At 36.7% G+C, this 24,510-nt stretch overlaps 1 pseudogene; it reads right to left on the minus strand.

The window, feature by feature from the left end:
- Window positions 1-7,322: 7,322 nt before the first annotated feature.
- Window positions 7,323-8,556, minus strand: LOC149234051 (uncharacterized; annotated as a pseudogene).
- Between the last annotated feature and the right edge of the window lie 15,954 nt (window positions 8,557-24,510).

The following is a 24,510-nucleotide window of genomic DNA, read 5'->3' on the forward strand; positions in this document are numbered from 1 at the left end:
ATGTGGGTATTCTTCAGGAGAAGCACATACATACGCAGGTGTGATTACGAACAGTAGTGTATACAATCTGATGCATGCTTGATCATAGTTTTTAGTGGAAATAATAGTTTTTGTGATGGGTAACAATGATTGGATTGTTATATTGATGAGTGGCTATGCATTAGAATGATTTGTTGGTCTAGTTGATCTAGTTGCATTGGTTACATTAGTTGATTTGATGATTCAATTGGTTTAGTATTTGGGTAGTTGATTTTCGAATTGTTGGGAGTGGATCCAGTTTGAAACATTTGGAAAAGAAATCCAAAAAGAGCCAAGGATAGTAGTCTTCAGAAAGGGGGTTGTAGCTCCCTTCTAGTTAGATCTAGAAAATGAGAGAAGGTTGGAACCTTCTGCATGTAGGATCATTCATACTGGTTAGAGTCTGCGCCAGTACAAGATTGTAAGAACATTCCTCTTTTAATAATAGAAGAAATCATAGATGACAACAATGATGGCTTTCTCCCACATCCGGTTTCCACCTAAAAAACCTAGTGTTCATATGGTTTTTGTTTGTTGATGATTTATTTGCTTCTAAACTTCTTGTAATTAATGAATAATGAATTAATGATCCACTTCTTAATACTGCACAGATGATGGAATTAATGATCGGATAAGTTTTATGGAAATAAGCAGGTTTCTTTAGCAACAGTCACGTATACAAATCATAATAAGAAATTGAAATTGAAAATATTGATTGACCCCCCCCCCCCCCCCCCCCCCCTCCGCCAGTATTTTTCCTAACAATTGGTATTAGAGCAGGTCCTTCAGCAGAAGCTTGCTCTCTTGAAGGGAAATTCATTAAGATGAGCAATCAAGAAGGAGTATCATCTATCCAGCCACCAATGTTTAATGGAACGAACTTGGTTTTCTGGAAAGTAAGAATGAGATCATATCTGCAGTCAGTTGGAGTTGATGTTTGGGAATCGTTGAAGGAAGATATTGTTGAAAATAGCAACAAGAAATGTTAAAAATATCATCAAGAAAATTCTAATTTAATTTGTCCTTGAATTTAATTAGGAAATAAATTGTAATTCTATTCTCATAGCAGCTTGTAGTAGTTAACTAAGTTAAGTTGACTTAGTTGGATTAGTAAATTCGAGTGCCTAGTTGAAATTAGAGTTCAAGGTTAGTGTACTCTCAGTTGTATAATTTTCTGAGTTGTACAAATGGTGCATGCAATCAGTAGAATGGGTATGATGGATTGCGTAGTTGTGGTGAGGGGTTTTCCCAATTAAATATGGGATAATTCCCTTAGGGATTGTGCAAGGAAGTAGGGGTTTGGAAGGAAACAAAATTGGATAAGTGTTGGCTTGAGCTGGTTTTTAAAGCAAAGAGATAGATTGTAATTATGCGGGAATTGTTCGGGTTGAACAAGAATTATATTTTCTTCTTAGATCTTCTAGTTAATGCAATATAGATAGTCGGGGTTTTTAGCAATTAATTTCCCTAGAGAAATATTGTGTTATGTGCGATTGATATTCTTCCTTTTCTTCTTATTGTTTTCATTGATCAATTTTGGTTTTCACTAAAGAGTAGAGTATATTCTTATCTTATGATTTTTCATATCACATAAGATGTTGAATCTACAGAAAAAATCTACATGGTATCGAAGCAGGATTTTTTTGGGCGGTGAGTGTGCAGATAAGATATGAAAATTTTCATGAGAAATATTCATAATAAAATAGTATATATGGATTCCTTGTGAAAAAATACACCAAAAAAAAAATCGGCCAAATCAGAGTTCGGATGAGGGAGGAATCGCCGATTTAAAATCATCTTTTTTTTTAGAAAATTTTGTGACGGCAAGACAAATGAAACAGATCGATGTGCGAGTTAAGAACCTATATGCACTTGAGGTACAAGAAGCATGCAAATACTTGAGGATGAAGGCAAATGTTAGAGACTTTCTTGTTGAGAGGGAGCATAAATTACCTCTCAATATGCAACCTCAACAAGTTGTGGAGCAGCAACAATTGGCGAAGTAGAGAGGAGACCGAGTGGAGACATCCACTTAAGCAAAGACCTCTAGTAGGAGGAAATTTCGAGCCAAGTGGGAAAAGGGAGCACATGCAACCATACCTCTAGATGAGAGGTGGGGCGATGTGAAGTAATATTCCCGGGAGTGAAAAAATCTAGGCAGTGTCCATTGAGATGTTTTGTCTCATGGATCACTACCTTACTATGGGATCCCATAGTACAAAGTAGTAGGATGGATCAGTAACGATTGATGTAGTCAGATATCAGATTGATAGAGGCAGAGACTAGCAATAATTAGATATTAGGGAGCACAAAGTAGAGTTGGCAATTGTGTGAACGACATAATACAGAGTCAACAATAATGTCAAGTTTTCAATAGACAGTGCAATAGCTAGTAGCAGTTAGAGACTTTAGTGACAGATGCATCATACTAATTTAGTTTGGATGCATTTTTCAGTTTCCAAAGTTGCAACAATAACAACAATAGAGAAAAGTGTTGCATGCATAACATTCCAAAGGTACTAGATCATAATAGAGTTGAATTCCTTTCTTGTTGAAAAGAAGTGTTGAAAATAACAAGAAATGTTAAAAATAAAATCAAGAAAATCCTAATCTAATTTGTCCTTGAATTAAATTAGAAATTAAATTGTAAATCTATTCTCATAGAAGCTTGTAGCAGTTAACTAAGTTAAGTTGACTTAGTTGGTTCAGTAAATTCGAGTTCGAAGTCTATCTAGAGTCATGTAGAGTGATGCCTAAATTTTAGGGGCTCATGTTGAGTTCTTTTGAGTTGTAATTAGATAACTTAGTCTAACCGAGGTATAGTGAGTTAAACTAGTTCTAACTATTTGAGGAACTAGTAGGAGGTCTAGTAGTGGGGACATGCACCAGTGCATCCTCAGTACCACACCAATTAACTGAAGATTCACTCATAAATAACTCATGCATGTCAGTTTATAGGAAGACCCATATGACATTAGAGTTCAGGGACAATGTACTATCAATTGTATAATTTTTTGAGTTGTACAGATGGTGCATGCAATCAGTAGAAGGCCTATGATGGATTGTGCAGTTGTGTTGAGGGATTTTCCCAATTAAACATGGGCTAATTCCCTTAGGGATTGCTCAAGGAAGTAGGGGCTTGGAAGGCAACAAACTTGGCTTAGTGTTGGCTTGAGCTATTTTGTGAAGCAGAGAGACAAATTGTACTTGTGCAAGAATTGTTCAGGTTGAACAAGCATTGTATTTTATTCTTAGATCTTCTAGTTAATGCAATATAGATAGTCAGGGTTTTTACTAGTTTCTCTCCCCACAAAAACATTGTGTTATGTGTGATTGCTATGCTTCCTTTTCTACTTATTGTTTTCATCGATCAATTTTGGTTTCCACTAAAGAGTAGAGTAGACTCTTGTCTTGTGTTTTAGCATATCACAAAAGTTATTGAATCTACAGTAAAAATCTACAACTATCAATATCCATCATCTATTTCCATATATGAAGTAGGAAAGAAGAAATATGAGACCAATGCAAAAGTTACCAACGCTCTTTTTGGAATCTTGGCAGAATCAGAATTTGTGAAGGTCATGCAGCTGAATATGGCAAAGGCTATATGGGTCAAGATCATCCAAGTTTATGAAGGTGACACTAAGGTAAAGAGTTCCAAACTTCAAACATTTAGAATGCAATATGAAACTCTCAAAATGCATAGTGATGAAAGTATTGCAACTTTCTTTCTTAGGGTAGGTGAGATCATTAACTCAATGAGAAATATTGGTGATGAAGTAAAATATTCGATTCTTATTGAGAAAATTCTAAGATCTCTAACTCTAAAATTTGATTCAAAAGTATCTTCCATTGAAGAAATATAGGATTTAAAGAATCTTACCATTGAACAGATTCATGGGATCTTAAAAACCTATGAAATGAGAAAATGGGGTCCATCATATATAAGAGAGGAAACGTTCAAAGCCACTTATAAAGGTAAGGAAAAGGAGGAGCTCAAGGAATCAAGTTATGTATCAGATGAAGAAGAGGAAAACTTCATAAAGAAACTCCAAGTAGGAACTGAAATATTTAGATGTAAGATTCCTTTCGAATGTTTTGCTTGTGGAAGAGTTGGTCATTATGCAGCTAATGCCCTTATAAAAAAACCATGAGAAAGGGAAGAATTCTGCAAAAGTAAATGTTAGAGGAAGTTTCGAAAACAATAAAATTTTCTACACACACAAAGATAGTGATGGTCTTTCAAATGGCGAAGAAGGCGAGTCTGATCAAGAATATAAATTACTTAAGGAATTTGAAGATAAGTGCATTGATGACTTTGATGATGTTTTTATGGATGCCCTAGAAGAAAAGGATAATCTCATTGAGGAAATAATTTAGATTATAATTCATCTGGAAGAAGCTAAATTAGCAGAAGAAGCACTAAAGAAACAAATTCTAGAAAAGGAGAGCCATAATGAAAAGTTAGAACTAGAAAGAGTAAGTCTAAGAAAAGAACTTCAGAAAAAAAAGGTCTAAACCTTGGATTTACCAAAGGATCTTATACCTTAGAAGAAATCATCAAAGTACAATAATCTCCTCTAATAAAAAAATGTCTTGGATATAATGGAGAATCATCAAAGACTATAAATTATTCTTAAACAGGTACAAGAAGCCATCTCAATGCAATAAAGGAAAGCAGTCTTCACAATTCTAGCTCTCAGCAAAGGAATGAGGGATCAAATGTCTCTTAGGTAAAACATCCTTACCACAATAAAAAGGGAAACTACACAAAAATGTACTATACTCCCAAGAACTTCTACTTCAATGGTCAATGCTTCACTTGTCATAATTTTGGCCATAAGGATGCTCAGTGTGTTGCTTATAAAACTACCATGGCTAGAGAAGCAAGAAAACAAAAGAATGAGATTAGGTTAAATAAATACTCTTACAATTCTTTCTCACCTCTCCAAGATGAAACAAAATGTTATTTTAGCAATAACTTTGGGCATAGAGACACTGAATGTAGAAGTAAAATGAGACCCATCCCTTAGCATGAACAAAAGGAAACAACATCCAAGGTATGGAAAAAAAAACGTAGAATCTAAAAAGTGTGGTTTAGCTTTGTATGCAGGAGATCAAGAAAATATATGGTGTATTGACATTGGATGCTCAAAGCATATGACAGGTGACAAAGACAATTTTATGTCCTTTAACGAAATCAGGAAAGAAAAGAATGCAAGATTTGGAAATAACTCACATGTTGCTATCAAAGGAAAAGGAATTGCTTTGCTAAAGAATAAGGTTAAAGTTGGAAATGTTTTATTTGTTGATGGACTAAGACATAACTTGTTGAGTGTTAGTCAAATGTGTGATCAAGGGCATGAGGTTGTTTTCATACCAAAGAATTGTGTGGTACAAAAATCTTGATATAGGTAAGATCATAATAAAGGGAACAAAAATTCCAGTTAATGTCTATGTCTTGGAAGGCAACCAGGAGAATTGTTACTTGAGAAAATCAGAAGAAAGTTGGATTTAGCACAAAATATTAGGACATCTAAGTTTCACTCAATTACACAAGTCAAGTAGAATGGGAGTAGTCTATGATTTTCATAACATCTCTCTACCAGAAAATACCATATGCAAATCATGTCAATTTAGAATCAAACCAAAGTTAAGTTTAATGTTAAAGAAAGTACTTCAAGTAAGCCACTTGAACTTATTCATATTGATCTGTGTGGTCCTATCATAAATAAGTCTCCTTGGGGTGAACAATACTTCATATTATTCAGTGATGATTTTAATAGAATGTGTTGGATTGGCTTATTGAAACATAAAGATGAAGCATTTGATAAATTTAAAGTATTCAAAGCTCTAGCATAAATGAGTTAGATTTGAAAATAAAATGTCTTAGATATGATTAGAGGGGGAGAGTTTATATCATATGATTTTTTCAACTTTTTTGAACAACATGGCATCAAGAGGCAGTTTTTTATAGCTAAAAATCCTCATCAAAATAGAGTGGCAGAAAGAATGAACAAAAAAATCCAACAAACAGCACGTGCCATGCTTGAGGAGTATGGAGCGCCTCATACATTATGGGGGGAAGTAGCAAATACAACCATGAATATCGTAAACAAATCTCATATTCGGGTAAACAATGATAAAACTCCTTATGAACTATGGTTTGGTAAGCCTCCAATTGTAAAACATTTTAGAGTTTTTGGAAGCAAATGTTACATAAAGAATAATGATGATAACCTTGGAAAGTTTGAATCTAGAGTTGATGAAGTAATTCTCCTTGCATACTCCTCTAGAAGCAAAGGATATAAATGTTATAGTAAAAGGATTCAAAATATTGTTGAATTCATTAATGTTGTGATTAATGAAGCTTCCACAGGTACCAAAAAGGAAGCACTAGTAGATGATGTTGGACACCTAATCCTCAATGGGTTAGTGTGGAAGCTGAATAGACAAAAGGAGTCCAAGAGACCTTGGGATGTGAAACCCAATGGTCAAACCATGTACTATAAAGGTATATCTCTTGTTAATAAAAAATGTATTCTCATGTTTTATCTTTCAGATTATTCTTGTTGCCCATGTGTGTTTAACATGGTATCAAAGCAAGCGTATTCCTTCCCTACATAATTTCTTTGAGCCATTTGTTTCATGGTATTTATGAGCAGGTCCTATTTTTAGTATTCCTGCCTTTGTAACTCCTTGTATCAGTCTTTCTGCCATATTTTCTCTCTGCGCCCTCTGCTCTCCCTAGGCTGTGCATAATTTTCCTTTCTGCGCTCTCGGGGCTCTCTACCATAATAATTTTCTGCGCCCTCTTCTCTGACCGACCTTTTTTACGCTGCTCTGCTCTGCTATAATATCTTCTGTGCATAATACCTTCTCGACGTTGCCAGAGGCGTTGGAGGAATTGTCAATCGTAATCATTGGAGGCAAACAGAAGAATCCTAATCCCTATTTTGCTGTGAGTGTCAAAAAAATAAAAAATTCCAAACCCATCTCTGTATTGGAGCCTTGCTGCTCTTAAATAAAGAAGATTTCTCTGGTTATTTTTTGGCTTCCATTACTTTGCCTTGAGAGACCAATCAAAGTGTTTCCCATATCCCTCAAGAATTCACGCCTGAGTGTGCTGTTGAGAGTGTCGTTGTTGAGTGTGTTGTTGTCTTGATAATCGTGCTTTACATGCAGCATCATGATCAACGGATTTTAGTGCCAAAATATGGGATGCATTGACAGGAGATGAGTTGCACTGTTTTGTGCACAAGCACATTGTTCGAGCATGTGATTTTTCTGAGAGTGCAAGCCTTTTACTCACTAGAGGACATGAGAAAATACTCCGTATTCACCTCGTTCTGATGAATATGTTCCAATTCTTGCTCTGCAATCTGAGAGTGGTTGTTATCAATATCTTCAATCAGTTCATTAATAGCCTCAATTACTCCATGCTTCAATTTCCAGCTCCTTGAGTTTTTGTCATATTTGCTTTTTCCTTCAGACTCGCCTCCCGAAGAACCAGTGAGAGGAGTAGCTACTAGTCTAGGTATAGATTCTAAAAGATTATGTAATGAGGGAGCTCGCAAAGCACTTCTATATGCAACAACAAAAGCAGCTGCAGATAATGCCGAAGAGTTATCATGTTGGGTATCATCCTCATCATCATTGCTAGCAGAGACACTTAAACCTCCAACACTCATTGTTGCCAAAGACACATCCTCCTCATGAATTATATGTAATATATGTCTCACAATGTTCCCAACAGATAGCTCAACTGGACTGGCAACTATAAGTTGCACGGCCACTAACTTTACAGCTTCAATAAGTGAAGCTACCTGATTTGAGTGTGGTACTCTTTGTTGAGAGATAACAGACCATAGAAGAACTACAGTTTCTCTAGCAGTGGCATGTGAACCCTCAACCTGCCTTTTGCTTGAGCTTGACAAAAAAGTCATTAAATGCCGCCTATAGGTTAGGAATTTTTGTCGTTGTATCTCAATAAGTGCTTTGAAGATATGAACGTGAATCCTTCTCCCGATCAATGTGTCATGGAATGGATATGCATACATCCAGAGTCTTTATTTCTTAATCATTCTCATTGCATCACTTTCGTGATTGATTCCAAGAATAAATATTATTATTAGTATATTTAACCTTTTGTCAGAAGTGTTTCTGCTCAACATCTAGGATTTGAGTGTGGAGACTTACGTGAACAATTTTTGGAGCAACATTGCTACAGTAGGCATGTAAATATTGCTTGAGCGATGGAGATGGAGTAGGAGCAGTCTAGTTTCTTGAATGTTGCCCCATTGAGGTTTGAACACTATATATGTTAACGTAGTTCTTATATTTACGATGTCTTGTGTATTACATTGAACACAACATGTATTGATTGCTGCCCCATCCATTGAACATTGAAACACGTTAACACCGGAGTGTGTTCCATTCACCATTAACCCTCCACGCTGCTCGCTGTTGGGTAGACCTTACTGCCTGTTGGAATACCCCTACCATCTGCTGTCCAAGAACACTGTTGTTCTGGTGCATTAACTCGATGACTGTGCTTGGTGCCTTTTTAATATTGGATTCATAATTTCTGCATTGACTTCTTCTTATGAAGTGTGGAGTTCTCCTTATGATGTGCATGGAGGAAAGGATGATTGGTATTATTAATATTATTTATGCTTGCTGGGTCTAAAGTTGATATTAAATTAATATTTTGAAGTTCTTCCACAAGTATTTGTCCAAGCATATTATGTATTTACATGAGCCAACAACAAGGAATGCACCTACATCATTTGATACACAAATTGTTTATTAAAATACTACAGTGGACCAAACCATACAAACTCAGGACACTTTGTGGTTTTCTCTTAGTTATTTCGGTTGGGTTTCTTACAGTGGACTATTGTTTTCTTTGAAGAAAGTGGCAAGATCAGAGAATATTGATTCGTGCCCTAGTCAAAGAATTTATATATGAGAATTCAAGTATTTTCCATGACATGGTGCTATAGTTGTTGAAGTTTTGATAGCCATCATTTCTACTTTGAAAGTGAAGGAGTATTTGAAGGATCCAAGCAAGTTTGCAGTTGCTGCTGCCTCAGTGTGGCATTGTATTTAAAACTCATTATAGTGCATTGATTCCTTGATTAGAGTGCTGCATAAGAGTTTGGTGGGCTGTATAAAGGCTGTAATTGTTTTGACAAATAAAAGTAGTCTTTTGTGGAGAAAAGTTTAGTCGGCTGTATTGTCAAAACATAGTGCTGGTCATTTTTTTGTAATTGGTGCTTGCTGGTTGCACACTGATCATTTGCTACACATTTATAAAGGATATTGTTGTGTACTATGAGTGATATTACTTTTATGCATTGAGTAATAGTTGTTCTGTTTTTTAAGGTGTAAATCTGACATTGAAGAAAAAATGGCTAGAATCAGTGAAGTATTAGAGTTCCTTAAAACTCTGATATTGTCTACTAATCATGATACATTAAAATTCAGCAAAGTTTCTCTCATAGACATTCAGGTCTGTCTACAAAATGCACAAGAGAAAATTGATTTTTTGTAGCTTGAAACTCAGCTACAGCAAGAAGAATTAAAATAGAGGAGTCATTCTGAACCAGTTTCTGTTTAGAAGATTGAAATAGACTGCCATAAAGCAGTAGTTGTACATGCAGATGCAGAAAATCAGTCTGCACTTCCCAAGCCCATCATCAGACCTTGGGAACAACTTGTCCATAACAAGCACAGAACCGGTCTTGGATATGACAAGGACTTGTCCTTTCATATTCCAGACTACTCCAAACCAATCCAATTTCAAAGTGCTAGATTCATTCATGACACTTCACCTGCTCCTCATGACAGTTCACCGTCAGCTGTTCCATATTCTGCCCCTCATCCACAGCAACAAAAAAAAACAACACATTGTGAAATGCCAACACTGTGACCGAGTTGGCCATCTGAAATATCACTATTTTGATCTTCATCCATGTAAGCACTGTCATAAAACCAGTCATTCTTCAAACAAATGTTTCAGAAACAAACGTCCTGCAAGAACAAAGATTCATCTTGGATGGATCGCTTCTTGGCAATGGGCATCAACAACCAAGAAGATATTCCAATCACATGTCAGAACTCGTTCCAGAGTATTGAAGAGTCTTGCAGTTGCGTTTTATCCATCATCTCACCTTGTATCTAACAGGGGGGGAAATGATGGTCATATACAAGCTTCAAAGTCACATCAAGCGAGCCAGAGCCACAACTTGTCACACCAGATTCAGAGTTGTAGCCAAAGACAGAGATGACCCTGAGCATGCCTTCAATCGGTAATCTGGGACACTTCCTCTAGCAGAAGACTTCAACTTCTTGCCAGTTTCGGAAGTATTCCGGGAACAAAATTGAGATCACTTCCTCTAGTAGAAGACTTCATCTTCTTGCCAGTTTTGAAAGAGTTCCAGGAATTGCATTAAGCATTACAGAGTTGTTGGTCATCCTTAAACCATCACAAGTTGAGACTTCCCTTTTTGGGTTGAAGTTCTCCCTTTTATGCGGGGTGAGACCTCCCTTTCATGGTTGAAGGTTTCCCTCTTCAAAACAATAGGAGCACTTCCTCTAGCAAAAGACTTCAACTTCTTGCCAGTTTTGGAAGAGTTCTAGGAACTGCACTAAGCGTTCCAGTGTTGGTGGTCATCCTTAAACCACCAACCTTTATACCAACATTTGAAAGAGCACGTTTAGCCTAGTGCTGCCATGCATTTTTGCACATTTAGTATTACAGCTCTCTTCTTGGACTCATACATAACTCTTCGGATTAAGGGGGGGAATGTTGGACACCTAATCCTCAATGGGTTAGTGTGGAAGACGAATAGACAAAAGGAGTCCAAGAGACCTTGGGATGTGAAACCCAATGGCCAAACCATGTACTATAAATGTATATCTCTTGTTAATAAAAAATGTATTCTCATGTTTTTATCTTTCAGATTATTCTTGTTGCCCATGTGTGTTTAACAGATGACGAACTTGTTCCTGCAACAAGTGAAAATGTTGTAGGAGAGGGAATTATTGAAGCATCATAAGAAGGAATTGAAAGCACAGAAGCATTAGAAAAGACTCCTTCAAGGTATGCTAAAAAAATCATCTAGAATCTCAAATTCTAGGTGATAAGGAAGTTGGAGTACAAACTAGAACTCTTGTTGGAACTTCCAATTACCTAGCCTTACTATCCACAATTGAACCTCAAAATTTAAATCAAGAAAATAAAGATGAATGTTGGATTAAGGAAATGAATGAAGAACTTGATCAAATAGAAAATAACCATACATGGGAATTAGTACCAAGGCCTCATGATAAAAATGTTATTGGGACAAAATGGGTGTTTAAAAAGAAACTAAATGAAAATGGAGAAGTAATTAGAAACAAAGCAAGTCTTGTATGCAAAGGTTATGCTGAATAGGAATGGATAGACTTTGAAGAAACATTTGCACCTGTAGTTAGAATTGAAGCCATAATGATGTTTCTATCTCTTTCAAACTTTCATAACTTAATATCTTTTCAAATGGATGTTAAATATGCATTTCTAAATGGGGATCTAGAAGAAGAAGTTTATATTGAACAACATGAAGGTTTCATCCTAGAAAATGATAAAATCTTGTTTGCAAACTTAAGAAGGCTCTGTATGGTTTAAAACAAGCTCCTCGTGCATGGTATTATTGTCTTGACAGGTATCTACAAAAACAAGGTTTCAAAAAGGGGTCTGCAGACAACAAACTATATATAAAATTTGACACAAACAAAATTTTGATGGTTGTTGTTTATGTAGATAACATCATATTTGGAAGTAAGGTATCTTCTATGAGTCAATAATTTGCTACATTTATGCAGAAAGAATTTGAGATTTCACTACTTGGTGAACTAACATACTTCCTTGGTTGTCAAGTTCAACAAAAAAAGGATGGTATCTTTCTCTCTCAAACAAAGTAATTTTGAAAAAGTATGGAATGAAAGATTGTAAGCCTTTATGTACACCTATGATAAAAGGATGAAGTATTAGTAAAAATGGTGGTTCTCCTTCAGTTAATCAGCCGAATTACAGGTCTATGATCGGAAACTTTCTCTACCTTACATGCATAAGACCAGATATTATGCATGGAGTTGGGATCATTAGAAGATTTCAAGCTAATCCTAAAGAAACTCATCTTCAAGCAATAAAGAGAATATCCAAGTATCTATAATGAACTCAAATTTTTTGTCTATGGTATCCTAAAAATACAGACTTTACACTTCATGCTTATACAAATGCAAATTGCAACGACAATATTGATGATCAAAAGAGAACTAGTGGAGGAGCATTTTATTTGGGACCTTGCCTAGTATCAATATGGTTTAGAAAGAAACAAAGCTCCATTTATTTATCTACTGTTAAGGAATAAATGTTTTTTTGGCATCTTGTTGTAATCAACTTTTATGGATGATGCAAACATTGCAAGAAATTCAAATCACTTGTCCTCAACCTGTACCTATTCTTTGTGACAATACTAGTGCCTTAAGTATTTCTAAAAATCATGTTATGCACTCAAAAACCAAGCACATTCCAATCAAATATCACTTTCTAAGAGAATAGGTGCTTGAACAAAAGGTCAAACTAGAATATGTTCCTTCAAAGGAACAAGTTGCAAATATATTTACAAAGCCACTTCCACGCGATTCTTCTAAATATCTCAGATAGAAACTAGGAGTGCTCTCTGCTTCATCACTCTGTTAATTATTATGACAAATATTTCATGTTTAGGGGGAACTAAGACTGTAAATCACTACAATTTAATTTCTGTACATGGATTCCATGAAGGACAGTCACATGGAAAATTAGTAGAACAAATTTAGGGATAGTCTATGAAATGCTTCAATTATCTCTTATTTTTGGTTATGAAAATAATTCATTACAGTTTGCTGATGATGCTTAGATCTTACTTAGAAATATTATTTATTTATGATTATTCCTTAGCTGCTTCATTATTGCTTTGATTCCGTTTGACGACTTTACTGCTTTATGAGCTGGATATGATTAGAGGTGACAAGAGAATAGTTAGCACATGTTCAAGGGGAGCCTCTATTATGCTTATAATAGCTTATTGATTAGCATTATAACTTGTGAACTACATGATAAATGATGATATTTTTCCATTGTGTGTTGATGATGTTGGTTGATGATGACATTGCTGCTCATTTCTATGTTGTGGATATGCTACTAAAGTTTTGGATGATGACTATATGTTTTTTATTATATTATGGTTATGTCCTTATGTATTTTATGATGCTTGAACACATTTCCTATTTGGTCACATGTTGATGTTGTTGAAGATTGACGTTGCATTTCCCTATCATACTTCATGATGATGATGTTCATGGTGTAAGAACCTATATGGTGTATGATGGTTGTTGATGACTATCATGGTATTGCTACCTCACTATTGGGGTCTTTGGTTTTGGTAATAAAATTCATATTTGTCTCTTGATGTAAAGGACCTATGATGTAATAATTGTAATATTCAGTCATGTTTCAACTATTTGGGTTAAGTCAATTATATACGTAATCCCATTATGTTAGGCATTTGATGTAATGCTGAGTCAAATATGTAACCCCACTATGTTGGGTGTTTGATGTTAGCATGAGTCATGTACTTCTTTGTATATCTTCCAAAATATTTAGCATATGCTTAGGGGGAGTATGGTCAGTATACAATGTTCATATTCAACAGATCAAAATCTACAATTCTCATCTCTACAAAGGTTCAAAGAAGCCTTCATTCAGCATTGGTCAACCCTTTGCACTTGATGTCAAAGGGGGAGAGAAGCTTGGTGTTTGGAGAAAAATTCTTGGTGTTTTGGGAGAGAAGCTTGGTGCTTAGCTTGTTTGCAGGTACTTACAAATGGACAGGTAGTTGTGACCAAAGACTAAAGTGGTTGCCATCAAGTCCAAAGGGGGAGATTGTTGGAATTATGAATAATGTGTTGTCCTTGATGGAAACCTAATTGATAAAAGATGTCAACATGATGTTTACACAAGCTAGTAAACATGTGACAGAGAGAATGGACAAAGGAATATCAGTTCAGAGACAGAGGAATGATAAAACTAAATTTTATGAAATCATACGTGAGTCCTATGAAGAAAGGTCATGTAAATATGTGGGTATGGTGAAGAAAATTCACGTACATTTTCCGCAACATGGTATTGGCCCATAGTAATGAGTGAAAAAAAAAAATGATCTCGTTAAAAAGTATCATCGAAATCACTAAGGGATTAACCTAAGGTATTTGCTAAGGCCTAACTTATATAAGGAGATGAAGTCAAAGTGTTATGGTGATAGTTATGGGTTATTGATGAATGATCTAATCTAAAATAGGTGTGTAGAAAGGAGCACGACTAAGGTTCAGATCTGAAAGCATTGTAGTGACTAATGAACATGATTTCTTGATCTTTTATGATTATGACTAACAATGATAGATCTATGATAGTAATGATACTCTGACATAAAAATGTGATAGCTAGAGTTAAAAAGTATGTTTTGCAGTTGTAGCGAAGCCATGATTTAGTGATTATAGATTTGTACACAGATTTCCTTCAAAGAGGTCATGTACATACATGGATCTACTTCAGGGGAGGCACGTATACATTCTAAAAATTTTCAAAACATATATGGAGGTGTCAAGTATTAAAAGCGCATACATACACATATGTGATTTATAATAGTCACGCACATCTTCTAGGGTTTTGCAGTATGAACTTTTAATGATGTTTGATAAGTTATGTTATGTTTGTTGATGTCTGTCAATGATGTATCTTTCATGATAATCTGTGTTTGACAGTACTGGTTGGGTTGAACTGATTGTGGAATGAAATGTTGACTTGTAATTATACTGTTGTATTGTGATTTGTATTTGGTTCAGTAATCTGTGATGGGTTCAACATGTGATTTAGTGATAAATCCATTTTGGCAGTGATTCAGATTTAGGTATTAGTGTTTTGAGATCTATACACTGGTATTCTTCAGGAGAATCACGTACATACGTAGGTATTATTAATAATAGTAGCGTATACACTCTAATGCATGCTTGATCAGGGTCTATAATGGCAACAATTGGTTTTTGTGATGGGTAACAATGTTTTTCTTAATATATTGATGAGTGGCTATGCATTGGAATTATATGTTTTGGTCTAGTTTGATATAATTACATTAGTTGATTTGATGATTCAGTTGGTTCAACATTTGGGTAGTTGATTTCAAAAATGTTAGGTGTGGATCTAGTTTGAAGCATTCTAAAAAGTGATCCACAAAGATCTGAGGATATAAGTCTTTAGAAAGGGGGTTGTAGCTCCCTTGCAGTAAGATATGGAAAATGGGAGAAGGTTGTAGCCTTATGCAGGTAGACGCCTGCATACTAGTTAGAGTCTGTGCTAGTACAAGATTGTAATAAGGTTCCTTTTTTAATAAAAGAAGAAGACAAAGATGACATCACCGATGGTTTTCTCCCACATTGGGTTTCCACCTAAAAATCCCGGTGTTCATATGGTTTTTGTCTTTTGATGTTCTATTTGCTTCTTAACTTCTCATAATTATTGATTAATTGATGAGTAATGAATGATGCATTCATTAATACTACACGGATGATGGAATTAATAATCAGATAAGATATCTAGATATATGTAGGTTTCTTTAGTAACAATCATGTATACAAATCAGAATAAGAAATTGAAATTGAAAATACTGATTCACCCCCCCCAGTATTTTTCATAATAGGGGGTGGGTGCGCAACAAGATGTTGTTTCTATTGCTCCTGTTGTTGGGAAAGGAAATGGTTATTAAGGATTATAGGGGTCTTGGAACCCTTTTGGGCAAGAATATCGGTGCACTCCTATAAATGAGGAAATTTGTAGGTTAAATGATCCTCGATGCAAATATTGCAAGGAAACTTAATTGCTTTCTTTGTTCCCTTTTCCGATTTAGTAGCGGAAGGTGTTTTTTTTATTAGGTAATTTGGGCATAGGGTATTGACACAGTGAACCTCTAACATATCACGTGCATTCGTGGCATATTAAGCAATACCCTTAATTTTTCTACATATTGGAAAATACCTCTAAAAATCTCATTATTTAACCCCCTACCAATATGAACCCAATAAAACTTCCAAATTCAAAAAACCCCTACTTTGACTAGATATTGTTGGTATCCATTTTTTCATTAACATATTTTATACCCCTTTATATTTTTTCGTTAACTTTAAGCTTCATTTTTTTATATTTGCCAATATAAAAAGCCTTTACCCCCTATATATCCCCTAATATATTATGTCATTTTTTCCTCAATATATATCCCCCAATATGAACCCATGTGGTATGATATTGCTCCCCCAGTGAAGCCCTTGTGAGTTTGGGTAGGTTGCTACTCTTCAGAAGGAGTGGTATTTTTCTTATTATTTTTTTTCTTACCATTGTGTTGTTGTGTAGGTTGCGTAGAGTTGATTAATGGTTGGAGGGGTAGTAGAGTGAGTTGTTGCAGTTGAGGTGGGGGCAACAATAATAGACAATTGAGAAGTGTTCCCACACAACTAGTTTACAACAATTTCAGTACTAGCACTGACGAGAGTGTCGATGTGTGGACCAGGTTGTTGTGCGATAGGAGTATTGGAAGTTCGGGGAGCATGAGGGATAAAGTCATAAAGTGTGATCAATTGTGGGTAAATAGGGTCTAGATGTTGGGCATGTAAAATAACTTGGTATTACATAATGAATTCGAACATGGAAACTCCCTTCGTGACGGCAAGTGCAAGAGATTTGTGGAACCAATCCGATCATAGGTAATCCAAAATAGGGGCCTTTACTAACCTTCTTCATCCTATCCATTCATTGATATGATTAGAGATGTGGGTAGAGGTGTTCTGGTGCAAGGTGGTCAAAATTTTCATTCTTTTTTCGTATTGATAGGTAACTCAAAATGCTTGAGGAATTCATTGGCGAGGGTGTTAAAATTGTTAACCAAAGCACGTGCTTTTTTAATAAACCACTTAGTAGTGTTGTCAGTCAGGGTATGCAGGAAGAGCTTGAGCCATATACTATCATCAATCATAGAATTGGAAACACACCAAAGATGGTATGTTTCCTGATTGAACAGGAAATAGTAGGCGAACCCGAAGCGAGCCAGCAGCAGGTAGCGATCACGCAGGTGTATGCACCTTCATCAATGATGGTGTGATGAATAGATTTACTCTTCACATTAACCTGCACTTGGAATTCAATTTAGTGGGAAAGACACAGTGTAATTTTTACCATGTAAAAAAAACTAGGTTGAAATCCTGAGGGTCGACTCCGCCTATAGCCAAAATCAAATATTGTCATTAAGCAATACAACTCTGTAATACTTCGAGAGTAGACATGGCACAAGGCACCTATGCAAGGTCTTCTATATAATACTATAGTTATAGGTAGTCCAAGCAAACAGATTGTGCGTACTATGATGATGTGTCCCTTTTGGGGGATGAATCACGGGGTCGATGATGGGCCTATCAATGTGAATATCGTTAGGTGGAGGTAGAGTAGATTATGACAAGGTTTTCGTAGTGTGTGAGAGAATATTCCCATTATTCTTGGCTCAATTTTGTAAATAAACTACCCTAAAACCATAGACAATTAACGGTCCTTCGCCATAAGGAGGGGGATGAGAACCACCATTTCCCCCTTACAGGTGTGGGGTTGGGTTTGCAACATGATGTTGTTGCTATTGCTACGTTTGTTGGGAATGGAAAGGGATATTAAGGATAACATGATTCCTAAAACCATTTTGGGCAAGAAGATCGATGCACTATAAACAAGGACATTTGTAGTTTAAATGATCCTCAACACAAATATTGCAAGGAAACTTAACTAATTTCTCTATTCCTTTCTCATATTTAGTAGCGGCAGGTGATTTTTGTGATTCTTACCATTGGGTTGTTGTGTATAATTCATAGATTTGATCGCAGTGGTTGGAGGAGAAGCAGAGTGATTTGATGTGGTTAAGGTGGGGGCAAAAGTAATAGACAATTGAGAAGTTTTCCCACATAGTTGGTGTGCAGTAGTTTCGGTGGTAGCACCAATGAGACCATCAACGTGTGGAATAGGTTGTTGTGTGGCATGGGTATTGGAAATTAATGGAGCACAAGGGATCAAGTCATAAAGCGTGCCAGATTGTGAGTAAATAAGGTCTAGATGTTGGGCACATCAAATAACTTGGTCTTCTGTAATGGCTCCGGAAATGGAAACGTCCTTCGTGATGGAAAGTACACAATATTTAACCAATCTGCTATTAGGTAATACAAAAGATCATATATAGTGACGTGCATCGCCTGGCCATCTCCTTGTTTGCCCTAATATTTAGGAATATCAACCAGAATTTTGTGCGGGGTTGGGGGCCAAGGAAAGTTATGGTTGATGGGTTTATTCATCAATTTGTACAAATCTGGGATATCAAGAGTAACCAAAAATGGAAATGAGGTAGGTGTCATCGAATCTGACTTGGCAAGGGAAGGATTACAAGAAGTACTAGAAGGGGAACTCATCATTTGGTTTCTGGTAGGGTATGTAGGTGTCATTGGATAGTAATTTCCCTAAGGTGGGGGATTTCTCGTATAAAGTGGTGGCCCATAAGGTAAGCCCCAAGCTTGATGAAAGCCACCAGTGAACTGGTTGCCCCTAGGATATGGGTTTCCCCCAAAAATTGCAAAAGGTTGAGATGGGAGGCCCCAAGGTGATGAAATGGGTCCAAGATATGGAACACTGCTAGCCACATAAGGTGCATTAGGAGCAAGACTACCACCCTTGTTGATAACATGACTACTACCAATAGGGTTACCACCAACAGGAAAAGAGTCAATCAATGGTGGACCAAGTTGTACCACTAATTGCATGGGTGTAGGGATGCCCCTAGTTGTCAAGGTTAATCCTCTCTACGGATAGAGACGATCCATCTAGCCCATTGAGTGGGTCTAGCAACCGAAGTTTCAATCTAATAGACACTTTCCTAAGTTATAATTGAAAAGAGAAACGAAGAAGATGGCCTACCTCATTCTGATGCTACCTCGATCTCCTTTTTTCAAGACCTTGAATCACTCGTGTCACGGGCTCGTTCCTGCTGCACTCAACGTTTATGCACTTGCACAAGGGATCAAGACACAATAAGGCATGCAAATACAAATAGTATATTCAAAAGAAACCTACTTAACTGATCAAGGAATGTTACGTTAAATGATACATGAGCATTGACATTTAGGGAAAATGAACCAACAGTTGTATATTAATAGAAAATAAGGAGAAGTGTACAACCAATCCTTGATGTTGATAGGCTCTCCCTGAATGAATATCCAAGTCCAAGCTAAGCTCTCCAAGCCAAATGAGTAGCATATAGGCACAATCTTAGCATAAGGGTGAAAATAGGCATAGACCAATAAACCAACCAGCCTCCAACCATTTGGGAATGGGAGAGGATAAATATATAGGTTGGGAAAGGGAGTTAAGATCTATCCAAAGATAGGAGTAGGCCCTTATCTCAAGGAGGTAGCTCATAGGGATAAGAGCAAGAGGCCAAGTTGAGAGAATTCGACCTCATCTATGCCAAACAACCTCCAACTTGTCGCTCTGGAAGCTTGTAGATCATGACATTTCTCATCCTCTTTGGGAAAATTTCCTTTTTGGGATCATCACAGGTATATGAGCAAATAGAGTGATGCTATAGTGCAACAGGTGGCCATTGTAGTTTTTAGCCTCATAAGAGTGATGACTCTCAAATTAGGGTTTAAGAGTTATTTCCTTCAGGAGAAGCTCAAGGCATTTTCCAATAAGTGTCTTAGGGAGGATCTAAGCTGCATATCTGAATGCGTACACTACATTATGGTCATGTTTCAGGCACTTCGGGGTATGTCACAGGGAAGTACGGGAGGTGTTACAAAATACTAAGTAACAGATGCCCCCTAAAGCATGAAGGAAGAACAAGGAGTGATGGATGAGATGCTTTACGAGATTTTGCAAGGAGGAGGAAAAACACTGTCAGGAGACATGCAAATCGAAGACACATATAAATATACATATATGATATCAAAACATGAATCCATGGTATGGACACAGCCAGCCGGATAGAAAGGACTATGTGAAAAGATCCATGGTATGGGCGCAACCATGTAATATATAAGGATTATCTATAAATCTAAGATCTAAGGCATGGATGTAGACATCTGATATAGAAGGATCATCATAAATGTAAAGTCCCACAGTATGGTCACAACCATCCGTATAGAAGAAACATGTGTACAATCATGAACAATACATAACTCAATGCGGCCTGAGTTATATCAGACAAAATTTAGGGTCTTGTGGTCCATCCCAACTCGATCAAAGTACGAATTCTAACATGCGAATGAACATGTCACAGTCGAACATGCTAGAAACCACCTAATTACCTTCCATTGATGTGGACCGTTAACATGCATGAGAGGAACCAACGATGTGACAATGGCTCTCAAGGTACGACAATACAATCTGTGAATGTGATAACGAAGCTGAAGTCGAACACTCGTGGAATCAACCAATCGAAGGCCAATAGGGAAAACCTGTCATCAGATGCGAAGAACTTGCCATTAAGGCATGCAATCTCTAAGGTAATGGAAGGGAGTTTCTAAGTCATCTTCCTAGATAATGAGTTGAATTCGATAGGAAGTGACCCATCGAAGGAGAGTCATAATGAGTCTCCCATCATCGACATGAAACAAGGAATAAAGTGGAATGAAATGAGTAGGATCCAAGGCTCTAACAAAGAGTCAGATAATGTATAGGTAATAGAATGTAGATGGGACTTCGCTTGAACATATAGGTGACACAACTCCAGAGTGTGGCAACATTTGACTCAACATAGGACCAAGGGTCATAATGATGAAAGAGAATAGTCAGATGAGAGGAAAAATGGATTACCCATACCTGGAAGGACAAGTGACTAAGTGAGGATATCCTAAACCCGACATGAGAAATAGATGAGTGTCATGTTCAAGAGCGACATGTTGCCCATACAAGAGATGTTTCACTTTCACCTTTTTCCCCACTATTTCTAGTGAGTACCTCTTTATTTTTACACAATATTGAAGAGGATACCATATGCTTGTCGTATAAGTTTACCCTTCCAATGAATCCATGCTAGTAAGTTTTACGAGTCCTAGTAAGGAGAAACTCAGTATCATCGTGGTGATGAGTCTTTTGTCATAAAATTTTAACGAGTCTGGCGTAATAATAACTTAGTATCTTTTTCATATTTAGAGAGTTTGAAAAAGAGACGAAAATAGAGAAATCCATCATGTCCCTTTTTGTAACTTGTCTCTCGAATCCGAAAAGGTAGAAAATGATATTCAATAGAACCTCCTATCCATGTTCGACTAAGGTGTTCCTTTTTCATAAATAGTCTATCTCGGTTTGGAAAAGGGTTAAACTTATACTAAGTAGATGTCATATCATTTAATTTAATGAGTTTGAAAATACAAGTACTCAAAAATCTTTTCATGTTCTGAGAGTCATAAAAGAACTTAAAAGTGATTCCTCTTGGAGGAACGAGTGGTATAAAAAGATAGAAACTAGTTCCAGTGATTATGGAACTTCTCAAAACATGTAATGGTCGAGAGGCTAGCTAATAAGACCACTCATTGCAAATGTTCCTCAGGTAGGGATAAAACAACCAAGTGAAAGCGAATGATTGGCCAAAAATATGGTAACAATGGAATGGACATACCAAGATTCATCTGGAAAGAATCGGCTGATAAAAACAAAAATCACAAGATGTAATGTGGGAATGGTTTCATTTTTACACAAGCTTGAAACATCATAAACTATGCTTAAGTATAATTTGAAGATGGTTTCGTCTTTTTCACAAGCTTGAAACGTGAGGAAAAACTATGCTTGGAATTGGTTCATTTTTAAACAAGGTTGAAATAAAGATAAACTATGCTTGAGATAATTTTGTATGCTCCCAACATAATGGGAATAATGACTCAATTTAAGGTACATTCCCCCCAAGCTTCATTTCATTCACCAAAATAAACTACTGGTTACTAACAGGTAGATGGAATGAAAGTTTAATTACGAGATCAAGTGAAAGACTAGACTGGAATGTTACGAGATCTAATCAAAGACTCGAATTGGAAAGGTTTTTAATGATCTTGAAAAAGGAAAAGAACCATGCTCATGAACCCTTGTTTCATTTTTTAACAAGCTTGAAATAAGTAAAGTAACTTTGCTCATGGAGACCTATTTAATTTTCAAAGAGGTTGACATAGTAAAATAACTATCCTCACAACCCTTGTTTCATTTTTTAAGGAGCTTGACACAAGACAAGGAACTCTGCTCCACATCCCTTGATCACAGACCAAAAGAGGCCATGGCTTCCAAGAGGTTCTCATTAGATGGGAGAACAACACTCTAGAAGGGATACATGTCCAGGGATCCAAATGAAAAATCGGGCTCCAATGCCCCCAGTACATGGTGTACTACATCACCTACTAGATCATCAGTAGATGTGGGCATGGAACAGGTGGCCACATAATTAACTTGTGGTGGGGGTGATACCACTTGCACATAAGAACCATTTAGGGATGATGGTTGATTGGGAGTTGATTTAGGACCAATGAATGTAAGTTGATCAATGATCACAATGCTTCCTTCATGTGGGAAACACAGTACTCAAAAGAGGGAAGAAACAAGTGCTCCCATAACATAAACATAGTCACGTCTAAGGAGTAGATTAAAATATAAAGGTCCTTGGAAAATTATCACATTTATATAGAAAATATTTCCTCCTAAAGTAATAGGTAACTTAGGAAGGATCCCTAATGGTTGATTGGTTCCTCTGTTAAAAGCTAACATATTCTAGGTGATGGGGACAAGCTGAGGAGAACCTAAAGCTTGCCAAGCAGTTGAGGATAGGATGCTAACAGATGCACCCTCATCTATGACTGGGCTAGGTATAACTGTATGGTAAGCCTGTACTATAATCCATAAAGGCACATAAGATGGAAGGCAATATCTTGCCAGTCAATTCCAATCAAAAGAAGTGACTAAACTACTTGGAGGGGGTGTTGTAGGAATGTGAGAGTTGTTCTCTTACTCTATGGGAATAGGAGAACTACTATCATGCACCTTGGGAATGGCAAGATTTCCCTCCAGTTCATTCGAAACTAAAGAAACCAGAAGAACCTGAGCAGTATGAGGTTAACTCTCTACTGGAGATGTACGGTTAACGGAAGGTGGAGTCAAGTCTACCAGTTTCTCAACCAATGGTTGGTCAAGAACATACTCATAAGACTCACTTTCAGAGAGATTTGGGTTGACCAAATATTACTTTTGATCAATCATTGGACCAATTAGTGAAGGATTAGGGGAAAGCTTTCGATACCCAGTCGGAAGACAAGGTTGAGAAGCTGTAAGGTTTTCCAACTCTTTGGAAGCTTCATCCATAAGAGGACAAAGGTGAATGGGATGATTACCTTCACACAACTTACAAGGAAATTTGACGTTTCCCTTTTTCCCATGGGATTTACCAGTTGAATGTTTTTCACCAACATGATCGCGAGAGGCTAATGAAAAAGGTCGATGTGAACCTGTAGACCACACTTCTAAGACCTTGCGAATACCAGGACAATTCCGAAGAAGGTGGTCACCCTTACATAACATGTAAGGGAACTTTACTTTCTGGGGCTTGTTAGAAGATTCGCTCATTAGTTGCATCGGTAACAATGACTGCTTGGTTTCCACCTTTCTTATTTCGCTTCTTCTTCTTCATCCTCTTCTTCTTCTTCTTAGCTTCCTGGTTACTAGAACCTAAACTTTCACCAAGCGAAGAGGAAGAACGAGGTGAAGAAACACGTGAAGAAGGTGAGGGGTCAACTTTAGGATCAACATGAGGTTAACGTCATTTAGGTGGAGGAGAACTCATTTGAAAAGAAATTTGAACACTCAGAACCATCGAGGTAAAAAATAACCAAACTAGCAAACCAATGGTCAATCCAGGAAGGGACAGTGTTGTCATATAGGGAGCACCAATATTTCTGAAAGAGGGAAAAGGGCTAGGATTACCGTCATAAGGGTTTCCTTGACTGGTAGACTTAGGAAATGTTTCCATTGGTATCAACCTAAGATCTACAAAGGAATATTTCCACAGGAAGGATGTTGTTTCACGGGAAATTAATTTTAGAATTTGAAACAAAAACATTGTGTTTTCATGTTTTAAGAGTCGAGAAAGGGACAAAAATTTGACTGTAGTCACTTTTGTTGGTTTAGAGAGCTTGAAAGGACAAGTGATTGATGATCTTTTCAAATTTAAGGAGTTAGAAAAGATCGAAATGACTGCTCAGGTAACTCTAGGAAAAAAGGACTACCAAGTTACCGTGAACTACAATATACACCTCAGCAAATAAATTTACTAAGGACTTGACGTATGTGCAGGA

The sequence above is a fragment of the Pinus tabuliformis genome, chromosome 8 (assembly GCF_031772625.1).
Source record: "Pinus tabuliformis cultivar Carrire ecotype Pingquan chromosome 8, CPIR1, whole genome shotgun sequence".
Taxonomy (NCBI): Eukaryota; Viridiplantae; Streptophyta; class Pinopsida; order Pinales; family Pinaceae; genus Pinus; species Pinus tabuliformis.